The sequence below is a fragment of the Chiloscyllium punctatum genome, chromosome 28, assembly GCF_047496795.1.
Source record: "Chiloscyllium punctatum isolate Juve2018m chromosome 28, sChiPun1.3, whole genome shotgun sequence".
Taxonomy (NCBI): domain Eukaryota; kingdom Metazoa; phylum Chordata; class Chondrichthyes; order Orectolobiformes; family Hemiscylliidae; genus Chiloscyllium; species Chiloscyllium punctatum.
This window is the reverse complement of record NC_092766.1, coordinates 76,865,623-76,887,337: the sequence shown is the minus strand read 5'-3', so window position 1 is coordinate 76,887,337 and position 21,715 is coordinate 76,865,623. Positions and strand designations below refer to the sequence as shown.

Sequence of the window (21,715 nt, the reverse complement as noted above, 5' to 3'; positions counted from 1 at the left end):
GTTAATGGATGCAAAATCCAACATTGCAGTAACATTTGTTATCATCTCAAAGTAAATTAACAAACTTGAATTGATTCAAACTAACATCACTTGTTGCACCATTCTCTGATTCAGGCATCTCAATAAAACTGAGTGGTTAACACTGGTGTCGTGTAACAGCGAATTTTTGCTGATTTTTATGAGTTAACTGCCCCTGTCAGAGCTATCAGTGAGCAGAGACATGTACTGTTTATAACCTACATTCGTGGTAATGATTATTGTAATACTCTCTAATTTAACTAAATATTCCTGATATACCCAGACTGTTACATGCAATGGTTTAGACGTTGAGGATTTCTTTTAAAAAAAACGTATGGACTGTGCTGTTCTAGTTCATTAGATGCTCTTTCAAAAGTTTCCCTAGGTGTTATGTATCACTGCCAACTCACTTTTTGTTTCTCAGGCACACAGCTTTCCTTTACTATGCATTTTAGGGTCGGAGTAATTTGAGAAAAAAAAGCAGGGAGAGACATTCTGCAATGTAAGGAGGTGCTTCTAATCTCGGGGTCCAAACTGTTTAGTGACACACACTCACATTCTGAACACAAGCACTTTAGACATGCTCCATATTAGGATGCCTAAATTGAATTTAGAAACGCAGATTAGAAATGGTATGTTATTTTGTAAATTGAGAGAGACTTTGAGTGACAGCAAAAATAAAGTCACTAATTTTGTTGGTTAATAATATTATTGAAGTTCTTTTTAGCTTTATCTGCTTGTGGTGGAATGTAGAATTAAAGGGAGTTAACTTCTAATTGAATATTCTAAATATAATCACTTTGGACATGCTCTGTGTTCAGTTGTCTAAATTGAATTTTGAAATATTTAGTATGAATTACATGTTATTTTGTAGTGGGACAGAGACAGGCAGTGTCCTGAGAAAACAAGCTCAATTGTTTTACTAGCTAAAAATATGTTTGAACTTTGATTTTAGTTTTATCTGCTTGTGAATGAATGTTGAAAGAAAGGGAGCTAACATCCGAATGAATTTGTTATTTAAAAAAAAACTTGCAACTATCATGTGAAACAGCTACTCAATTTTACTTCCACCATTAAAATAGAAACACTCCCAAAGAAGCTATTCAGCAAAACCAATATCCCAATATGTGTATATGTCCATGTTTAAGCGTAACCTCGTAAATACATGATCCCATGTGTTCGGGCTGTGCAAGCTGATACCTGGATCCAGTCTGAGCCTCCAGCAGGAAACCAACGGGCGGAAGCTGTAAACCTGCCCTTTCCGATGGCCATATAATCCTGGGCACTAGACCGTAATTCAACACTCCTGGGTCGGCTCTGTTTAGAAAGATCTTGACAGAACCGCTTCCCACAAGTTATCAGAATGATTGTGTCGACAATTTTTCTCAGTTTATTACTGACTTTCTTATCATGTGAGTGTTTTTTCTTCAAGTCTGTCTTTGTCAATGTCTCAATTGTTAGTCTACCGCAGGAATGTAAAAGACTCAGCCATTATTTAATCTGCATTAATGCTCATGGTTTATTTGTTTTATTTTTTAAAGGTGTCCAGTCGGAGATTGTTTGACTCAGCCAGAGGCAGAGACTGGCCGTCCCGCAGGCAGCCTGAAACTGACCTTTAAAACCCGCGGCTTCGATCTTAGTAGCAACGACATGTACTGGGTCCGACAGGTTCACGGACAGGATCTGGAGTGGCTGCTTAACTACTATAGTTCATCCAACAGTAACTATGCACCAGCGATTAGGAATCGATTTATTGGGTTCAAAGACACTTCAAACAACATTTTCACGTTGGACATGGGGAACCTGAAGATCGAAGACACCGCCATCTATTACTGTGCAAGAGATCACAGCGAGAGGAACCAGGTCTGGACCCGTTCACAAACAGCTCGAGGGAACATTTTATCAATTCCATCATAAACTGACGGTCAGTACGAGTTTTAAATGCAATTATACCAACGGCGATCTGAAGCAGACCTCAGGCTGCCTCTTACAAAACTATCAAAGAGGAAATGTACCATTTAAACTAGCAACCTGGTGACACAATGGGACAATGTTTTAGGCATGTCATATGTACTGCTAACACTTCCATCAATTAAATGCTCGGACAAAATGTTAATTTTAATATATCTGACAGCTCAGAAAAAACACTTCTAATTGTTATTTCAACTATGGCATTCATTCTAAACATGATCAGTACTGAATGGCTCTTTCAAATGAAAATTGAGACCGAGAGTAAAGAACAGAGAATGAGTGTACTGGTCTCCATCATTGTGATACTGTAGTGGGTCACAGCGTTGTGCACAGTGACATCCTCATACAATAACCACTGACAAGTGTTTATCTCAAATTGGTGATTTCTACCATGGCAGGAGCGAGAAATAATGTGAGATGCAATTTAAACGCAGTCCAGTAGTGCTAATTTGTACAAATATATATATATTTTTCCTACCTTCTTCGTGTTGATTGTCAAGTTAAATGCAGACTAAACCTGGAAAAGTGTTCCAAGCTTTCAAAATACAATGAATAGTAAAACCTGAAATAATGCACCAAATCATTTTTAGAGGAGTCAGAATCACCGCTTTGTAGGAAGTGAAGAAATTATTTGCATTTTACAGTTTACAGTCTGTCATAGTATTTGACACAACGTGTCTCATAGTGATATAGCTGGAGTGACACTGCAATTATGATCAATACAAAACCCTATTCAGCCTCCATTGTTTGAAACTAGTCAGTGATTACTTCTACAAACCGCCTTAACTTGCAGTGTAGTATTAGTTCTGTGGGGTTTAATGCCAGTATCACTATTTAATTTGTAAAAGTGTTGGGTAATTATTGATACACCAGTTGGGGATTTTGAGAATCAGCTCATGTGTTACTCTGTGAAGGATAAAACAGTATTAAAGTTTATCAAGAATGATCAGAATTCACTAGCGCAATTATGTGATGACGATTTATCGTGATTTTTTGTTGCCTGTGGTTCTGAAAATTTAAAATGATGATAGATTTTTGATTTGTTTTATGCAGAGCTGGTTATTGTGTGACCCAGTCCCGAGAATGTAACACTGTGACTATCTAGATTACTGGGGCCAAGGGACCATGGTGACAGTGACTTCAGGTAAGAACTTTGAACTTTCTTAGTGACTTTAAAAAAAAACTTTCTATTCATGTGACTAATTTCTGAATTAAATGAAACTCAGATTCTGTGCTGAGTTTGGTTTGGTTCGGATTGATTTTTCTGCACACTGATTATAGACTTCAGTTAAGGCTCAGCAAATAGTTAAAATTGTGATGATGGAGTCAGTTGCTCAGTGTATCTCTTTTACTTTGATCAGATGGGCATTCTGTGTGGCTGGGTTACTTGAAACACCTAATGCCTCTTAATCAGTCAGCTATAAATAATGTTTAATGTCAGTGACACCCTGACTGTGAGTTTTATTATCAACAACAAACGCAAGAATTCAAAGATGTTCGAGATATTACCAAACATGATTAATATATGCTAAAATATCATTATTCATTTCTTGAATATATGTTCTTACCATGATTATATTTTCTCATTTATTTTGTTAATTAGTTGGTGACAAGCAGCTTAGAAACTGTCATAGAATTTTCTTGCGGTGCTATATTTCATTCTGTTGATTAGATTCTGAGTTTGTTTTACTTGATTCTGTTGAATTGAGTTGATTGGATTTTGATGAGAAAGTGAGGACTGCAGCTGCTGGAGATCAGAGCTGAAAATGTGTTGCTGGAAAAGCGCAGCAGGTTTTTGGATTTTGGCTTTGTTTTAGTTGATTCGTTTGAACTGTGTTGATTAGATTCCGACTTTGTATTTACTTGGTTTTTTTGAATTGTGTTGATTGGTTTTTGAAATTGTTTTATTTGATTCTGTTGAATTGAATTGGTTGGATTCTGATTATGTTTCATTCAAATCTGTTGTTTTGAGTTGATTGGATTCTGATTTTATTTTCCTTGATTCTGTTGAATTAAGTTGATTGAATTCTTATTCAGTTTGTGAAATTGATCTGCGTTTTCATGCTTTCTGTAATTGGTGTTTTCTGTCTGGTGAGGAGATTGACTCTCTGGATTACTGTTCATTACCAATATTTGTGAAGTTATTTTGTTTTTCATGAATCATTTCTGCATTTGTTAAACTTATATGACACATTGTTCTCTGCTTGATTGAAAACATTACATCCATTTGTAACGGTCTGAAAACCAACTTAAGGCAGAAACCCAGAAGTATGAGAAATGAAAAAAAAAGTTTTTAATGCATTGACTTTTTAAAAAAAAAGAACTCAGTTCTAATTTTAAACTAACTGAATTTTGTTTTGAGTAGCCTTATACAAAATAAAATTTAGGACTAAAATCTGAAACTGCAGAATTGATCAGATTATGTAATTGAAACTAACTTAAAATTATAATGTGGTAATATTTGTCCATTCAGTAATTTTGTTTTGACCATGAAGTGATTAATCAATATATGCCTTCAACTTTCTACTGTGTGCTGCACAGGATTGTCATGATCAAGAAGGGTGTGCAGGTTGGAAATAAGTTAAACTGTTGCCAGAAACGTTACAGCTTTAAGTGTTAAGTCCCCTCACAAACAAGGTTGCTGTTATGACTTGTTATTTCTATTCAATTTAATCATTAGCTTGCTTCATTCTGAGCAGCTTTGTTAGACTTCAATTTGTTTTTTTTGTGAGGTTACATCATGTTCTTGGTTCTGTTGAAAATGTTTGCAGAGCTAGTTCTGCTGCAAACACACCGTGTCGTGATCTGGTGATCGTTGATCTGTTGAGGAGGGACTGTTCTTGGGTAACATTAAACGTGTTACATTTAGGAAACCGTTTCTGGTTTCTACATTGTTTTTTCAATGTTAACACGGTTGGTGACAGTGAACCGCTCCAGGTTCCTCATTCAATGCAATCAGCATGCGAATTGAAATTTCATAAAGCCTATTATTAAGTGAAAGGCAAATTGCAAAGATTTTAGAAACGAAGGAAAACAGATACTTTGGGGCGCCATTTTTACTTAAAATAAATAATTAAGTATTAATCTAATCCATGCTTTACAATCCAAATTCAGAACTCCACTATTTAGGTCAATCACAAGGTCTGTCTTTAAACAGTTTACAAGTCATAGAGAAATATAAATAGAATTTCAAAAGTCTAATGTTCTAATAGTTCTTGCTCTTGAGCAAAGGTGCCATGACTGTGTTATAATTGATCAAGAAATACCTTTCAATTCCGCTGTGCACTACATATATATTTTTCTGGCTGGAAAAGATCATTGGCAAAGACCATTTGGAAATTCTGCTCAATTCTATGAAGAACAGATCCGTTTCACTGCTTTGATCTGTTTCACACGTAACTTGAGTTAATTCATTGTTATGTCCCCGATTAAACTAGATTTGCAGGATCAAAATGAACCATTAACTGAATTATTTAATCTGCACAGTGCTTTAGGGGTTCCCAATCTGTGCATTTTAAATAAATAGTTACATTTTACAACAAAATATCAACTAAGAATAATTTTTTCGGAAACAACTGCTATAGTGAATTATGTGACCAAGGCCAACTTTCAAATTAATTAAAATAATCTAATTAAAATAATCTAATCATGACCTCGCAGGGCAGCATGATGGCTCAGTGGTTAGCATTGCTGCCTCACAGCGCCAGGGTCCCAAATTCGATTCCGTCCTCGAGTGACTGCCTGTGTGGAGTTTGCACATTCTCCCTGTGTCTGCGGGGGTTTCCTTTGGGCGTTCTGGTTTCCTACCACAGTCCAAAAGATGTGCAGGTCAGGTGATTGGCTGTGCTAAATTGCACATAGTGCCCAGGGATGTATAGTTTAGGGCGCATTAGTCAGGGGTAAATATAAATTAGGAGGAATGGGTCTGTGTGGGCTACTTACTGTTCAGATGTTCAGTGTGGAATTGTGGAATTTTTGGGCCAAATGGCCTGTTTCCATACTGTAGGAACTCTACTCTTTAAACCATGGGAGTACTTGCTGGAAATGCAGAGAATTCATTTTACATCGATGTGTTCAGACGTATGCAGAGTTCACAAATTTGCAGAAGATGTGACCGAGACGATAACAGAGCACATTGTTTATTCAGACACTGAAAATAGAGTAATATTTATTTTAATTTTTATACTTGACCAATTTATTGCAATGTAGCGATCAGAAGGAATCTGCTCACATTAGTTTAAGTATGACAATCATTTAGATTAGATTTCCTGCAGTATGCATTTGGCCCAACAAGTCCACACCAACCCTCTGAAGAGTAACCCACCCACACCCATTCTTCTACTCTATATTTACCCCTGACTAATGCACCTAACACTATGGACAATATAGCATGACCAGTTCACCTGACATGCACATCTTTGGATTGTGGGAGGAAATCCACACAGATACAGGGGAGATTGTGTAAACTCCACATAGGCAGTCACCCAAGGCTGGAACCGAGCCTGGGTACCTGGATCTGTGAGGCAGCAGTGCCCATATTTACTTCGACATTTGTTAAAGCGGGCAACTCCAGACAGAAGGATGTTTTCAATTCATACCTTTTTAAACATTTTAGTTCATTAAAAGCAGTTAACAAGAAAATGACCTTGCCCTAATTCCTTCAACTGAAATGCTTTCCACACTGGAATGCAGTATTGACTTTATGCAGTGCATGCAAAATCTCTACAGTTCAAGGAACGTTTTAAGAATATGAAAACATAATTTAGAGAATAATCCATTTCCTCTGGATCTGTGCTTTAATTGGCGATATTTCCCACCTCAATAATTTTGTTAAATACAATGACTTATTAATTTATTAACTCAGTGGTTATTTATGTTCATTGTGAACACATTCTCGTTCACATTAATCCACTGGTTAGTTCTTCTGATGATTGTTCAATTATAGTGAATATATTTGACATGAGGAGTTGAGCAATGATTCGTCTCTAGGATTAAGTCTGTTGTACAGTTTGTTTCAGTGCTATCTCTGACTAACTTGTTAACGGAAATGACCATTTGTAAATTGTCCAGTTCGGATGCCTGAATCTCAGATAGTTCAATTTCGTCTCGCGCTTCAAAACCACTTTTATCAGACAGAAATACAATATTCGATTAGGTGCCTCAGAATTGAGAGCCCTGACTAAGTTGTTCCATTCAGAACGAACGTTTCAGGAACAAAAGGCAGATAGCAAGAGTTTTGAAATTGGTTGTTGGCAACAAAAGATATTTAATTGAGCGAGGCAGAAGGAAATATGCTGCATATTTTCTTTGTGCCTCAGTTATGCAGGAACATGTTTCGTGGCACAATGTAGAATCAGAAATTTTTTGCATCTTCCTCTGTCGTTCCCATAGAGTTTCAGCAATTCAGAGCTGCTGTCAAAGAATTCTTGGATAAATGTTGAAATGATACTTTCATTGTACAAACATTCTGGAACAATCCCTGGTTGTTGGAAAGTGTTAATGACTAACATGGTTTATGTACTGTCAAAACAGGTGGGCTGTGTTCTCCGTGATAGTGTCGAGCTCATTGTGTTCAGGTCTGTTGTGATGTTGTCGTAAGGTCCCTGATTCTGTGCCATGTGGCCTGTGTTCACTTACAACCTGTTAGAGAGGTATGTAACACAATCTCTTATCAGGTTACTTCAGTGCAAGAAAGTAGATTGAGATGTTTGGGTGTTTGTTGGAATTCCAGTCACAGAGGGCAGTGAAATCTATTCAATTGCTGTCCTGACTTGTGTCTCTTAGATATTAAACAGAAATTTGGTGTTTTGCAGCTTTTTCCAGATCAATATTTGTTCACAAGCTTTTGGTCATCACTAGATGGGGTTAATGGAGTAAGTGCTCAAAGAAATCCCAGCTTTTGACTTGCTGTTCTAACAATATCATTTATAACTAAACCAGAATGAATCATTTTCGAAGCATATTTGATGAGATTATGCCTAGGCTGTTTTACTTTATATTAAACCAGTACTGTCGCTGAATTTGATTATTCAGTACGGTGGGGGTTCCGCTGAATCCAACACTTGCAGCAGATGGACATAGTTTTTCAGTTGATCTTCAATTGCTATCTCAGACCATCCAGTACCTCTGGTAAGAATTCTTTTTCCAACAGGAGTCAAGCCAACGTAAATCACTGTTTATCTTAACAGGTTGAGCTCTTGTGTCAAAAACATGAAAGCAATTTGGCAAAGTGGTGGCGTGGGGGGGTTCTCTGGCTGGGAAAGGTTAACCTTGCCTTCTCTCCACAGGAGCTGCTAGACATTCTGTGTTTCTTCAGAAATTTCTGTCTTTTGTTTTGGTTTTCTCGCATTTAAAGTTTGTTGTTTCATTGAGACAAGTTCTGTTCGATGAAACACGTTCTTCAGAGAAAAGATGCATTTGAACAAATTGCGAATGTTCAGAGATATTAAATATCAGAGAATCATTGAATTTGAGCGCCCTGATCTCGAGCTGTAGTTTCACAAGAAACTATTATGAAGTGACAACACACTCGAGAGTGCAGTGGCTGCTGTAATTGGGTTGAAGTTATTTTGATCACTCAAATAGAGAATGTCAATGATCCCGTTCCAAATAATCAACAGAATTTTTTTTAAAGCATGTGTGAAACAATTAATTTGTTGAAATATTTTAATAAAAAGTGTTCACCGCCAGTGCTAGCTTAATGAACGACACAATGATAGGAGCAAGAGGAGGGCACTAATCCCCTCGAGCTGTTCCAACACTTACTTAGATCATGGAGGATTTGTGAGCTAAATCCACAGGTCTACCTTTGGCTAAAACTCTTTAACACCTTTGATTAACAAGCAAAAACTATCCCAGATTTACTGATTTGACTGCCCATAACAAAGGGAGACACAATTTCTGAAAGATATTCTTGTGAGTACTGTGACACAATGAGGCTGGAATTAATTGTTCATGAAAGTAAACTTTAAATCTCTGACAATTTCCAATTGAAACATCCCAATCATCATATTTCATTAATTTAACACTATACTTCCCTGGAATAAAGAAATATAATGTGTGATAGCCTTGCTAAAAATGAGGGATGCTTGATTCCTATTATATGATTAAGAAATAGCTCTGTTCATTCAGACAAAACACAGTCAACTCACACAAAAGGAAACCATGTCATCTTGTGTAGACACGCAAGTACCTCAAATAATTAACAATTCTTCCAGTGGTTGTTTGAATCTCCAGACACGTGTGGAATTGTCAGACTTTTTACATTGCCTTGAGAAACCAGTTATCATCAGTTTATTTGAATTGCTGAAGTTTTTGTGGTATTAGCACATTCACAGCGCTGTTAGGAAGTGAGTCCCATGGCTGTGATTGAGGAAGAGGAAACGGGCAGAGAAATAGTTGAGAGTCAAGTTGAAGTCTAATTTGGAGGAAAGATTTCAGGAGAAGCATTTACATGCATGTGCGCCCTTATCCTCAAGGATCACATTTTTGGAACATGCTGCCGAAGGGACATGTCAGCATGCAAAATGGAAGCTGAAAAAGGCACCTCGGCCCCTCTAGAAGGCTATTCCATTCATGGGATCATCATTAATCTTGCTGCTCACCAATCTTCCCAACACAGCGATAACATTGAACCTGATTATTTACTTTACAGCAAAAGACTGATGAACCTTTGGAATTCTCCACCACAGAAATTGATTGAGGACAAAACATTAAATGATTTCAATAAGGAGATAGATTCCTTCAATCCTTAAAAAAATGCTCCAGATATGTGGGAGAAAGGGAAACAGGCTTGGTTGAAATTGGTTGAAAGCCATGAAAACATTGAAAGGGACATGGTTTGTAGGTTTGTAAGTTTTCATGTAATGCCAAAATTGGTGGTATAATTGGCAGTGAAAGTTATCTAAACGTATAATGAGATCTTGATCAGCTGGGCCAATGGACTGAAAAGTGGCCGATGGAGTTTAATTTAAATGAATACGACATGTTGCTTTTTGAGAAGATAAATCAAGTCACAACTTACAGAGTTAATGGTAGGGCACTGGGTAGTGAGGTTGAACACAGGGCCCTGAGGGTTCAGACTCATAGATTCTTGAAAGCGTTGTCTCAAGTACCTAGTGTGTTGAAGGTGTTTGGAACATGGACCTTCATTGGTCAGAGCACTGAGTGCAGGAGTTAGGGCTTCACGTTATAACTGTCCAAAACATTGGAATGAACTGCCAGAGGTAGTGGTAAATGCAGAGATAGTTCCAATATTTAGAAGACATTTGAACTGCTACAGGAACTGGATAGGTCTGGATGGATATGGACCAAAGGCAGGCAAGTGGAATTAGTTTAATTTGGGAACTCTGGTCAGCATGGATGAACTGGACCAATGGAACTGTTTCTGTGCTGTACGACTTTATGACTCTCTGACTTTATGTTGGAGTAGGCTCAAAGTTGGAAGGTGGTGAGCAAATGAGGGGCTAGATTGGGCAGGTGGGAGAATTTAGTCTGGTAGGCTGTGAGGTGCTGGCTGGCTGCTGGGTAAGCTTGCATGCACTCTGTCTGGCAAGGTGGCATCAAGGTAAATGGTAATGGTCACAGGATAATTTGTTCGAATTGCGCTTGGTAGGTGAGGGGTAGTTTGAGCTGAAATGCAGGAGGTCTGTCTTTGCCAGGCCGGTTTATGGAGAGGTGGGCAGAATGCCAGGCTGGTTAGTGTAGAGGTGGGCAGAGTGCCAGGATGTTTCGGGGGTGGAAGGTCACTGCCATGAAGTGACAGGTGGACTTGTTGTCAAAATGCAAAGCTCGGAGTCTGGCAAAATGGTAGTTTGTAAAGCATAGATGTGAAAGGAGCTAGGATACAATGTGCACAGGTTGTCTTGGGTAAGATGAGAGGTCAGTGATCAAGGGCTGAGGTCATGTCTTGGGTAGTGGGCTTTTGTCAGAGGTTGTGAAAATGATGGTGCCAGGTCCAGTCAGGGCCAGATTCACCATGGGCCAGGTGCAGGGCGGCAGGAGTGTAAATGAGTGAAAGGAATTGAGATCATATGTCCATCTGGAAGATAGAATAGAGAACATTACAGTGCAGTACAGGCCCTTCAGTCCTCAATGTTGCGCTGACGTGTGGAACCAATCTGAAGCCTATCTATACTACACTATTCCATTTTCATCCATATGTTTATCCAGTGACCTTTTAAATGCCTTTAAAGTTGGCGAGTGTACTATTGTTGCAGGCAGTGGGTTCCATGGGCCTACTACTCTCTGAGTAAAGAAACAACCTCTGACATCGGTCATCTATGTCCTCTCCTGCCAGCCATCACTATTCTAGGAAAAATACTTTCACTGTCCACCCTCTGTTTATCTTTTATGTCTCAATTAAGTCACCTCTCAACCTTCTTCTCTCAAACAAAAACAGCCTCAAGACCCTCATCCTTTCCTCATTAAACCTTCCCTCCATATCAAACAACATCCTGGTAAACCTCCTTTGAACTCTTCCAAAGCTTCCACATTCTTTCTATAATGTGGTGACCAGAACAGTACAAAATACTCCCAAGTGCGGCCACACCAGAGTTTTGTACAGCTGCAGCCTAACCTTGTGGTTCTGAAACTCAGTCCCTCTATCGATGAAAGCCAACACAAAGTATGCCTTCTAAACAACTCTATCAAACTGGCTGGCAATTTTTAGGGATCTATGTACATGGACACCGAGATCTCTCTGCTCAGCTACACTGTCAATATGGATTGCCTTGGATTTGTTGGGTGTGATAGGTGTTGTGTGTTCTGGGCATGAATGGGTGTATAGCAGGGTAGGGTTTGTCAATGTGAGTGGAAATTTAGGTCTAGACAGAGTAAGTGCAGTGATTAGTCTGAAAGATGAGGTTTGGTGGTGAACTGCGTGTCAATTTGATAGTTATTAAAGTTAAAGATTACCAGTTCATTTCTCAAATCATATTTACGTCAATACTCAGCTGCAACACTCCAAAGTCTCTGAACCTTAATGGTCCTCCATTTTTCAGAGGCCTCCAGAATTCAGATAATTGTAAATTAGATGTTTCAACTTCCAGACAATTGGCATGAGTTCAGCCGTGACAGCCCTCCTCCCAGTCCCAGTGCTCAGCTCCTGCCTGTGCTGCTGCTGCAGTGACCTTCCTCCCAGAGAGAACATTCTGCCTTGCATTGATAAGTGAGGAAGGCTCACTGGACCTGATTTCCAAGTATGGGGACGGCAAACACGAGGGGACACAACTTTAAAGTGAGTGGAGATAGGTGTAAGACAGGTATCATAGGTTGTTTCTTTACTCATTGAGTAGTAAGGGTATGGAATGCTTTGCTGCCACGGTAGTAGATTCGCCAAGTTTAAGTCATCATTGGACAGGCTTGAATGCTGCCTGAACTTCTATTCTCTTCCAGCACCACTAATCCAGAATCTAGTTTCCAGCATCTGTAGTCATTGATTTCACCGAGGCATATCGACGTACATGGAATAGTGTAGTGGGATGGGCTTCAGATTAGAATGACAGGGCAGCGCAACATCGAGGGCCGAAGGGCCTGTACTGCGCTGTAATGTTCTATGTTCTATGATTCACTCTGATTTCTCTCCGGGGGTACTGCCAGCTGTTGGGTATTTCCAACAGCATGGTACATGTTGGGGCAGCACGCTGGTTCCGTGGTTAGCGCTGCTGCCTCACAGTGCGAGGGACTCGGGTTCCATTCCAGCCTCGGGTGACTGTCTGTGTGGAGTTGGCAATTTCTCCCCATGTCTGTGTGCGTTTCCTTCCACAGTCCAAAGTTGCGCAAGCTGGAGGAATTGCAAATGTTGTGTTCAGTGATTTGGGAGGTAAGGTGCATTAGTCAGGGTTAACTGTAGCATAATAGGATAGGGGAATAGGTCTGGATGGGTTACTTTTCAGAGGGTGGGTGTAGACTTGTTGGGCCAAATGGCCTGTTTGCCCACACTGTAGAATTTCGATGAACCTGCATTTTCTTGGTTTGTATTTTGTGACACCTCTCTGCTCTTCACAGCAATCCAGTGAGAGTATCAGTTGGTGAGATCTTCAAACAGTTGCTGGGGTGGGATCTGGAAGTTTTTCTTCCTAAATTATATCGTAATTGTCAAGAAGAGGAAACCAATGATCATAATCAGCAACTGGTAGGAATCAAAAATAAACTCCAGTTATGCTGTAGACTTCAGCGGGAGCATACTGGCAAACGTTTACAGCTGAGGATACATTTGAGTAACTGATAAAGTCAAATGAACAGAAACTAACTTGCTCAATTGGTCATTCTATTGTAGAGACACCGTCTTCCCCCCCCCCCCCCCCCCCCATACCATGCTTTATGGCCTGGTCTGCTCCTGTCAGGAGCATGACACAGGTTCTGCGACCTTTGGTTGTTTGGTGATGGACTATTCCCCTGACGTCACCAAGGTAACCAGGAAGAACGGTGGGGAGATAATCACGACTGGATTTAAGACTTACCCATCAGTGAGAAACAAGAAAGGAACCTACACCCTGAGCAACCAGTTAACCCTGCCCGGGTCAGCGTCAGATTGCCCCAGCAAAATCTACTGTGAGGTTCAACATAGCGGGTCACACAAGAACAAAGAAATGCCATGTCCAGGTACGTGTTGTGGGAACTGAGATAAACAGAGCAACTGGATTAATATGAAGAAGGCATTATTTATAACCGTTTTCACAGAATCACCTGAAAGAGCACAGGAAAAAGGCCCTTTGATCCATCCAGTCCACGCCTATCAATAACAGCCATCTAACTATTCCAGTCTCATGTGCCAGCACATGATCCATTGCTTTGTGTGACTTGCCTTTGCAAGGATGCATCTCAATACCTCATCTTTATTTAGAGGGGCTCAGTCTCTACATGACTTATAGGTGCTGAGCTCCAGGCTAACTCCACCCTCGGTTTGATTTTGTTTTCCCCTGAGATCCACTTGGAACCTCCTGGCCTTACCTTCATCCTGTGCCCCTGAGGCATTGATCAATCCATCAAGGGGAAAGGTTTCATCCAGTTTACCCTGTCTATGCCTAAAATAATTCTAGACATCATGATAATCTTCTCCCTAATTCTCCTCTGCTCCAAGGTAAACTCCTGTCTATCTAGTCTAGTTTCATAACTAAAACCCTCCAACCCAGGCAAGATCCTGGCAAATCTCATCAATACTGCCTTCAGTGTAATCTCATTCCTTCGATAACATGCACACAACGCTTCAGTATGGCCGAACCAGTGTTCTATTAAGTTCCAGTATCATCTCCCTACTCTTCATTGTCAATGTCTCGGCTCAGAAAAGAAAATATCCTCTGACCTTCTTAGCCTCTTTGTTAAGACGACACAGAACTACAGGGGATCGGTGGGTACATGCACCAAAGATCCTCAGGCCTTTCCAGGGTTCCACCATTCAAAACGTCATACCTCACAGATTCTTCTGCCGAATTACATCACCTTACATATATCCGGAATAATTTGCATTTGCAACTTCTCTTTACATACAACCAACCCTTTTAAATCCTCCTGCAATCTAAAGCTATGATGCTCATGACTTACCAACATGACAGTTTTCATTTTATCTGTGATTTCACTGGTTAATCCTCCTAAATTTGAGTCTTAATCGTTGGTATGTAAGAGAAAATCCAAGGAAACCTTTTCATCTGCCCTGGAAATATAACCACTTTTCATTCAGCAAGACAACACAGAACATCACGTCATGTGTCCTAATTTCTGAAAGTACATCCCAACACCCCTCCATGTTTTCTGTCCCCACATTGTCCCTCATACCAGTGAACACTGACACAACACATTCGTTTTGACAACACCCTAATACTCCAGCTCCACTCCAATAATAACACTTAATGAGCTTTACTGTTCCCGAATAATTCTTTTATTATGAATGAGACTGTAACTTTTAAAAATATTTTCCTTTGTTTTGACTGCTATTATTTTCTCATGGTCCCTTTTGCTCTTCTAATTCCTTTGTCTTTCAAACTCCCCCTTGCACGTTCTGTACTCGATAATAATTTCAATTGTTTTGAGATTTCAGTATAGACCGGAAGCCTCCTTTTTTTCTCTTTATCTCACCCTCCATGCCCTTTGGTGTCCAGAGCCCGCTGCATTCTTGGTCCCACGCAGTGGCTTCCTGGGAAATGTCCTCCCTGTGATTTTCCTATCTCTTTCTTAAATGTGTCACACTGCTCTGACTCAGATTTACCAATAAATGTCAGCTTCCAGTCCACTCTGGTCAAGTCATTACCTGATCTTACTAAAATTGTCCTTCCCCTTTTCAGAACTTTGGGCCAATTTCTATTCCTTTGCAGTACAATCTGAAATCCAACTGATTTACGATCACTGTCTCAAAGTGCTCCACCATTGAGGTTTTACCCACTGGGTCGACTTCATTCCCTAAAGTTAAGTTCAGATTCACCCCTTTCTTGCAAGGTCTGGATTGAAATTCTCTGTATTAAACACACACTTTGCGAAAATATTCTCCTGGGGGCATTTTCAGAATTGTGCTCCCTCTAAATTTTTGACTAAATGAATATCCAACCCTGTGCTGAGGAAGTTCAAAACCTCTTTTCTCATTCCCCTATTTAATTTACATTTCTCTGAAATTTGCCCATGTATGTGCACTTGGTCTTTTGGACCTATAGTAGGGTCTATCGTGCTCTCCCTGTAGTTATGTTTGCCGTATTTTGGTTTAGAAGTACTATCCATTTGCCTTGGTTCGAGGAGGTATCCATGATTTCATTTCTCTTTACAGCTTAAAATACTTTTGTCAGAATTGGGACAGAAGCAACATTCTGTACCCCACACCCCCGCCCCCATCCTTTTCCATCTTTCCCTGTCTCGCCTGAAGGCACTAAATCCTAGAATATTGAATAGTCACTCCTGCCCGGCTCTCAGTATGTCTCCGTGATAGCAACCGCATCATTTCCTCATTTATGCCGGCAATTCATCTGCCTTGTTCATCAGACTCTGTCATTAAAATGAATACCATCGAACGTTGCTCTCTCCCTTCTGGTGTTACTGGCCTATAGTTTCTATGCCTCCTTGACTCCCTTGCTGTGTCCTATAATATTAGCCTTTCACATTGTCCTGCTGATCTTTCTGTGTGGATCCCAGCTTCTCCAGCACTCTGCACAATTATGATTCTTGTATCCATTAACCACAAGAAACCTTGATATATGAGAACTGATTGTATTTGTTCTGAAATTCGTCAGATAATTTATGCGATGTGTTTCTTAATGATCTAGGTATTCTCCCACCAACCCTTCTAACTGTCAGCTCCAGTGAAGAAATCGCAAGCAGCAAGTTTGCAACCGTCGTCTGTTCAATCATCGATTTCCATCCGAAGTCAATCTCCCTGAGTTGGTTGAAGAATGGCCAACCCTTGGATTCTGGCTTCTTCACGTCTCCCGTGTTTGAGGCGAACGGGAACTTCTCGGTGACGAGTCGGCTAATGGTCCCTTATGGTGAATGGTTCAACAGCGCAGTTTATACCTGCCAAGTCTCTCATGGAGGGAACATTCAAAGTAAAAACATCACCCGCACTCCAGGGTAAGAGACACACACTGAGAGAGCTACAAATCACTCTGAACTCTGATGTGAATCAAACACACTAATTTATCAGGCATAATAAACAGCATGGTACAGCTTCTTATTTCCCAACATGCCACGTATCTCATTTCAGTTTGAGTGTTACATTAGCATTGCTCATAATTCAACATTTTGGCAAGTCAGAAAAGCATGTTTCCTCTCTGTTGAAGATAGATATATAGACAGTGAGCTTTGTTAAATAGTTTGTTGCCTGACCATGCTGGGACAGGCATTCAGAGTGCTGAATCCTTGCCTGATAGCCGCTTCAAGGATAAGTTTGGGGGTGGAGTGGGGATATTGGAGAGATATCTGATTGAAACATAGAAAATACTAAGAGACTGAGGTCGAGTGAATGTGGAATAATTGTTTTGACTGGTAGGCAAGACTCGGACCCAAGGGCACAGTCTCAGGGTCAAAGGGGCACCTTTTCGAACTGAGATGGGGAGGAATCTCTTCAGCCACAGGGTGATGAGGCTGTGGAACTTGTTGCTGCAGAGGGCTGTGGAGGCCATGCCATTGTGTGTATTCGAGCCAGAGATAGATCGGCTCTTGTTTAGAATGGGGAGAAGACAGTAGAATGGCTTTAGCCCGAAACCTCGATTTTCCTGCTCGTCGGATGCTGCCTGACCTGCTGTGCTTTTCCAGCATCATTCTGATCTCAACTCTGGATTGGTCGAACAGCCTTATTCTGATCCTCCATCTTATGATGTTGTGGTCTTAAAATGATGTGGTTAAAATATGCAGTGACCCTTACTTGAAAATAAATCAAAATGCGTTCAACGCTTTATTCCCTGCTCAGGAATGACCTGTTGGCCTTAGACACTGTACGACATTGATTTTTATCTGGTACTGAGCTCTTTAACTTCATTTATGGGATCAGGCCACAGAACAAGTGGGGATCACATTTGATGAACTGGGATAAACGTGATCTCACTGAGCTTCTTTCAGGTGCTCTCTGTAATTATTGGATGAGGCAGGAGAGTAAATTCTGGTAAGATCGCTACAATAGGGATGAATGAGCTAAGAACTCGAGACAGGCTCCATGCTTCAGGCTCACTGCCTTTATTCCTGATGAAGGGCTTTTGCCCGAAACGTCGATTTGGCTGCTCGTTGGATGCTGCCTGAACTGCTGTGCTCTTCCAGCACCACTAATCCAGTACAGGCTGATTTAGCCTGGTTTGGGGTGGCAATGTTTACATCGTGAGTAGTGGATGTCTATAAAACTAGTGTACATTTCCATCGCGTTTGTAGATTAATTTAATACGCTTTTGTTTGTTTTTTTCTCCCCTGCTCTATGAAGAAATTAAAAAATGCAGCTTGGTAAATAAAGTGAAAGTACAGACCAGTCATGAACTAACTGAATGGAGGGAAAGACTTAAGGAGATGGGTGTCCTTCTCGATATCCAATGCTGTACTCAATGTCTTGTTTTCAGATCTACTCCAAACACAGCCCACGAGGAACAATGACATAAATTAGAGAATGACATCACACCAATATTGCAAAGTAATTTTGATCATTAAATATAATGAACAGAATTTCCATGGCTGTTCACCGCTCCTGTATCACTTTAGAACTCTGCAAAGAGAATAATTATTATTTATTATAATTTGTCCAAAATTTAGGATGTGATTTGGCAGTCAGCGTGACCAGCAGCATTTGCACATAAGGGTTATGAACATGGAAATGAACTGATTGTATTCAGATTACTCTTGTCACAAGTATCAATAGATGGTGTTAAGTGAGAGACAAACTCTGAAAGAAAGGTCATTCCATGGGTCACATGATGGTATCTTCGATGATTTTACATTTTATCGTTCCAGCAATAGTTGGAGTTGCCATTTTGAAGGTGGTGTATTCACCCTGTGAAGAAGTAATCTGAAGATTGGCTGTTTGTATCAGAAAGGGGCATTTTTCATTGACTTTGATATTTGTTTCATAGAAGATACCTAGTGCCAGCCGAACACCATTAATATCCTCCCACCGCCAGTAGAACAAGTCTTACTGGAGGCGACGGTAACGTTAACCTGCGTTGTGTCCAATCTTCCTTCTGGAGTCAACGTGACCTGGAAACAAGAAAAGAAGCCTCTGAGATCAGAGATTGCTGACCAGCCTGGACAGAATCCCGACAGCGTGATCAGCAAATTCGACATTTGTACTGAAGCCTGGCTGAGTGGCTTTACTTTTGAATGTGTGGTGTACCATCAGAATCTACCGACTCCACTGAGAGACTCCATCCACAAGGAGAAAGGAGAGCGGTGAAATTAATGCACAAAGGATCCCATGTGTAATCCAGATCCAGTTACATCAATGGCAGGCTTTGATTGGTAATGAAAAAAACACTGTTGGGAGTATTAATGATGCATCTGAAGGCAGGATAGCTCGGTAGCTGATGAAGAAAAAGATGGACAAAAGGATATTGTATTCTGATTAAGTCAGATAAGGTGGGAAGAAGCCAGGGTTTTGATGTCACCATCAGCAATGACAGTTGGACAGAATGTCCTTGTTGTGGGCTGGAAACATGGAGGCAACTTTCACATTAAACTTTACTTTTTTAACTGGACAGAATGTGTACCATTCTGCTCCTTTAGTAAACGGAAGTGACCAAATCCCAAATTAAACATGGCGTATTTTAATATTTAGTGAAATTGTGATATTGGTTCAGGATTTTTTGGTTGATTTATATTTGTCTCAAATATTCTGCCGTGATTAATCCGCTGGAGCCATCAGTGTCAGTCCTCCTGCCACCAACAGAAGAAATCTCCGCTAAGAGGTTTCTCTCCCTCACCTGTTTAGTGAGAGGTTTCTCCCCCCGAGAGATCTTCGTCACGTGGACAAACAATGACAAGCCGGTGAATCCCAGTAACGACAAGAACACTGAGGTGATGGCCGAGAGCGACAACACCTCCTTCTTCATGTACAGCCTGTTATCCATTACAACGGAGGAGTGGGCCAGCGGTGCTTCTTACTCCTTTGTGGTGGGACATGAAGCGATTCCATTGAAGATCATCAACAGAACAGTCGATAAATCCAGCGGTAAACCAAGTTTTGTAAACATTTCACTTGCACTGATGGACACTGTTAATTGATGTCAATAAAAATCTCAAAGTTGCATTTAATAATTCAACAAAAGTAATAAAGCTTTTTTTCCCTCCAGTTGTGAGTTAAATACTGAGTTAGTTGTTTCTCACTCTGACTTACATTGCATCTGTGTAGTTAAAGTGGATTATGAACAGGTCTAGGATGAGTGTCTTGTGCAGTTAATGTTCTCTGCTCAGATACACCCTGGGTCAGAGACAGAGTAAAGCTCACTCATTGCAGGATTCCGCCAAGTACCTTATCCATCCTAAATCCCTCTGTGACAAAATCTGACAAAGACCATTTTATGTCAAGGGTATAGCACGGGTTTTGAACTTGGTGTTCTTGATTCCCCCGATTGGACATTCTTATAAAATTCAGGTCAGTTTTCAACTGCCACATTGCAGCAATTGGAAATGTAAATTTAAGACACATTAAAACTAAATTTGATTGGAACATACCAATCGTAAACAGTGCAGAACAGTTTGAATGTAACCTTTGTTTCTGGGGAACTTCCAGGGATCTTGCACCAGCGCATGAGTTGACAGAATGTATCTTCACTTCCATACTAAAGAGAATCGACAGATAAGTTGTCGTGGAGCAGAGGGGAGGGGAACGTTGAATGATCTGTCCTCTTGCTCCCTGTGCAGAGATTTCATGGTAGATGTCCTCTGTAATGTTACCCAGTTACTAACAGGAACAGTCAGCTTCTTGCTTACTGTCCAAAGATTTAACATTTCCTTGCAAAATAATACCTTGGAAGCATGTTGGACACGCTTGGCTCTGTTAACAAATGATTAACATTGATTCCCATAATCCAAAACTGGTGTTTGCATCGTCCGGGTTAGAATTCCATAGTTTTGTCTCAGTTTTCTGGAGCACATGGGATCAATTCTGGTATTCGAATACCTGATATCATTTTGTTTCACATGCAGAACACAAGTAGACATTTTCTAATAAACATATTCAGAAATGTTATCAGTTGGGATTTGAACTCACGCCTTTTCTCTCAGAGACAGAAATTCTATCACTGCAACAGAAGAGTTGCTCATAAAATGCTTTTCTCGCCACGACGATGGGAAATGTTTCCTACAACAGCAAGGTCAAGTCTAATTATGGACAATCCATTAAAATAAGAACAATAAATTAGAATAACAAAAATTGCAGTCTGGCATAAGAACAGATACAGAGAGATGATCGCAAATACACACGTAATGACACATATACGGGCTCTCACCTAAAGACAAATATTTATGTGCACACTCAAATGTGCATATAGATACTAAGTCACACACGCATACTCGCACAGAGCCACACATGGCAAGTGGTACTTAAACACTCATGCTCATACAAAAACTTACATACACCAAATGAAAATCATTTGCACAAATGAACAGGGGTACTCACACATAACCATGAGAAACATAGACATACGGTAACACACAAATGGGCATGAATACAGATACATTCATACAGCGTACAGACATAGACGCGTGAACACACAGATACAAATTTTGAAATATGTCCTCCCACATAGCCAAGTAAGTGCACAGAGATAATTATTAATATCATTATTTTCCCATTTTCAGAATCACAAATAAACGATGACAGGGTCAGCTGAATTAGTTATTTTTACACCACATTGATTAGCATACATACAATATCACACGTACACACAAATTCAGAGTCTCACATGCAGACACACAAGTGCATAAAGAGAGGGGCGTTTATTAAATAAGGATAATGGGCACAAGCATCCACAAACAATAACACAAACAAGCTTATCAGGAGATGGTTTGGGAAAGATTGCCACACAAGCAAACATAATCATATAAATATAAACATCCATCAAAACATTACATTGCATGCTAACATTTATTAAGCATAAACATGAAAATAACCTAGTTGTTGGTAGGATCTGAAACAGACACATAAACACACATTTTAGATAGCACTAATGAAAAGTGAACACTCACAAAGACATTACAAGATAAGCATAGGCAGCAACGAAGTGACTTATTAGCATGATGATGCTTACACAATGTGAAAAGACCAAAATTT

The 21,715-nt window shown here is 40.0% G+C and overlaps 1 pseudogene; it reads left to right on the top strand.

Annotated features, from left to right (window-relative positions):
• Window positions 1-1,319: 1,319 nt before the first annotated feature.
• On the top strand, window positions 1,320-19,674 carry LOC140453859 (Ig heavy chain C region-like; annotated as a pseudogene).
• Window positions 19,675-21,715: the final 2,041 nt, after the last annotated feature.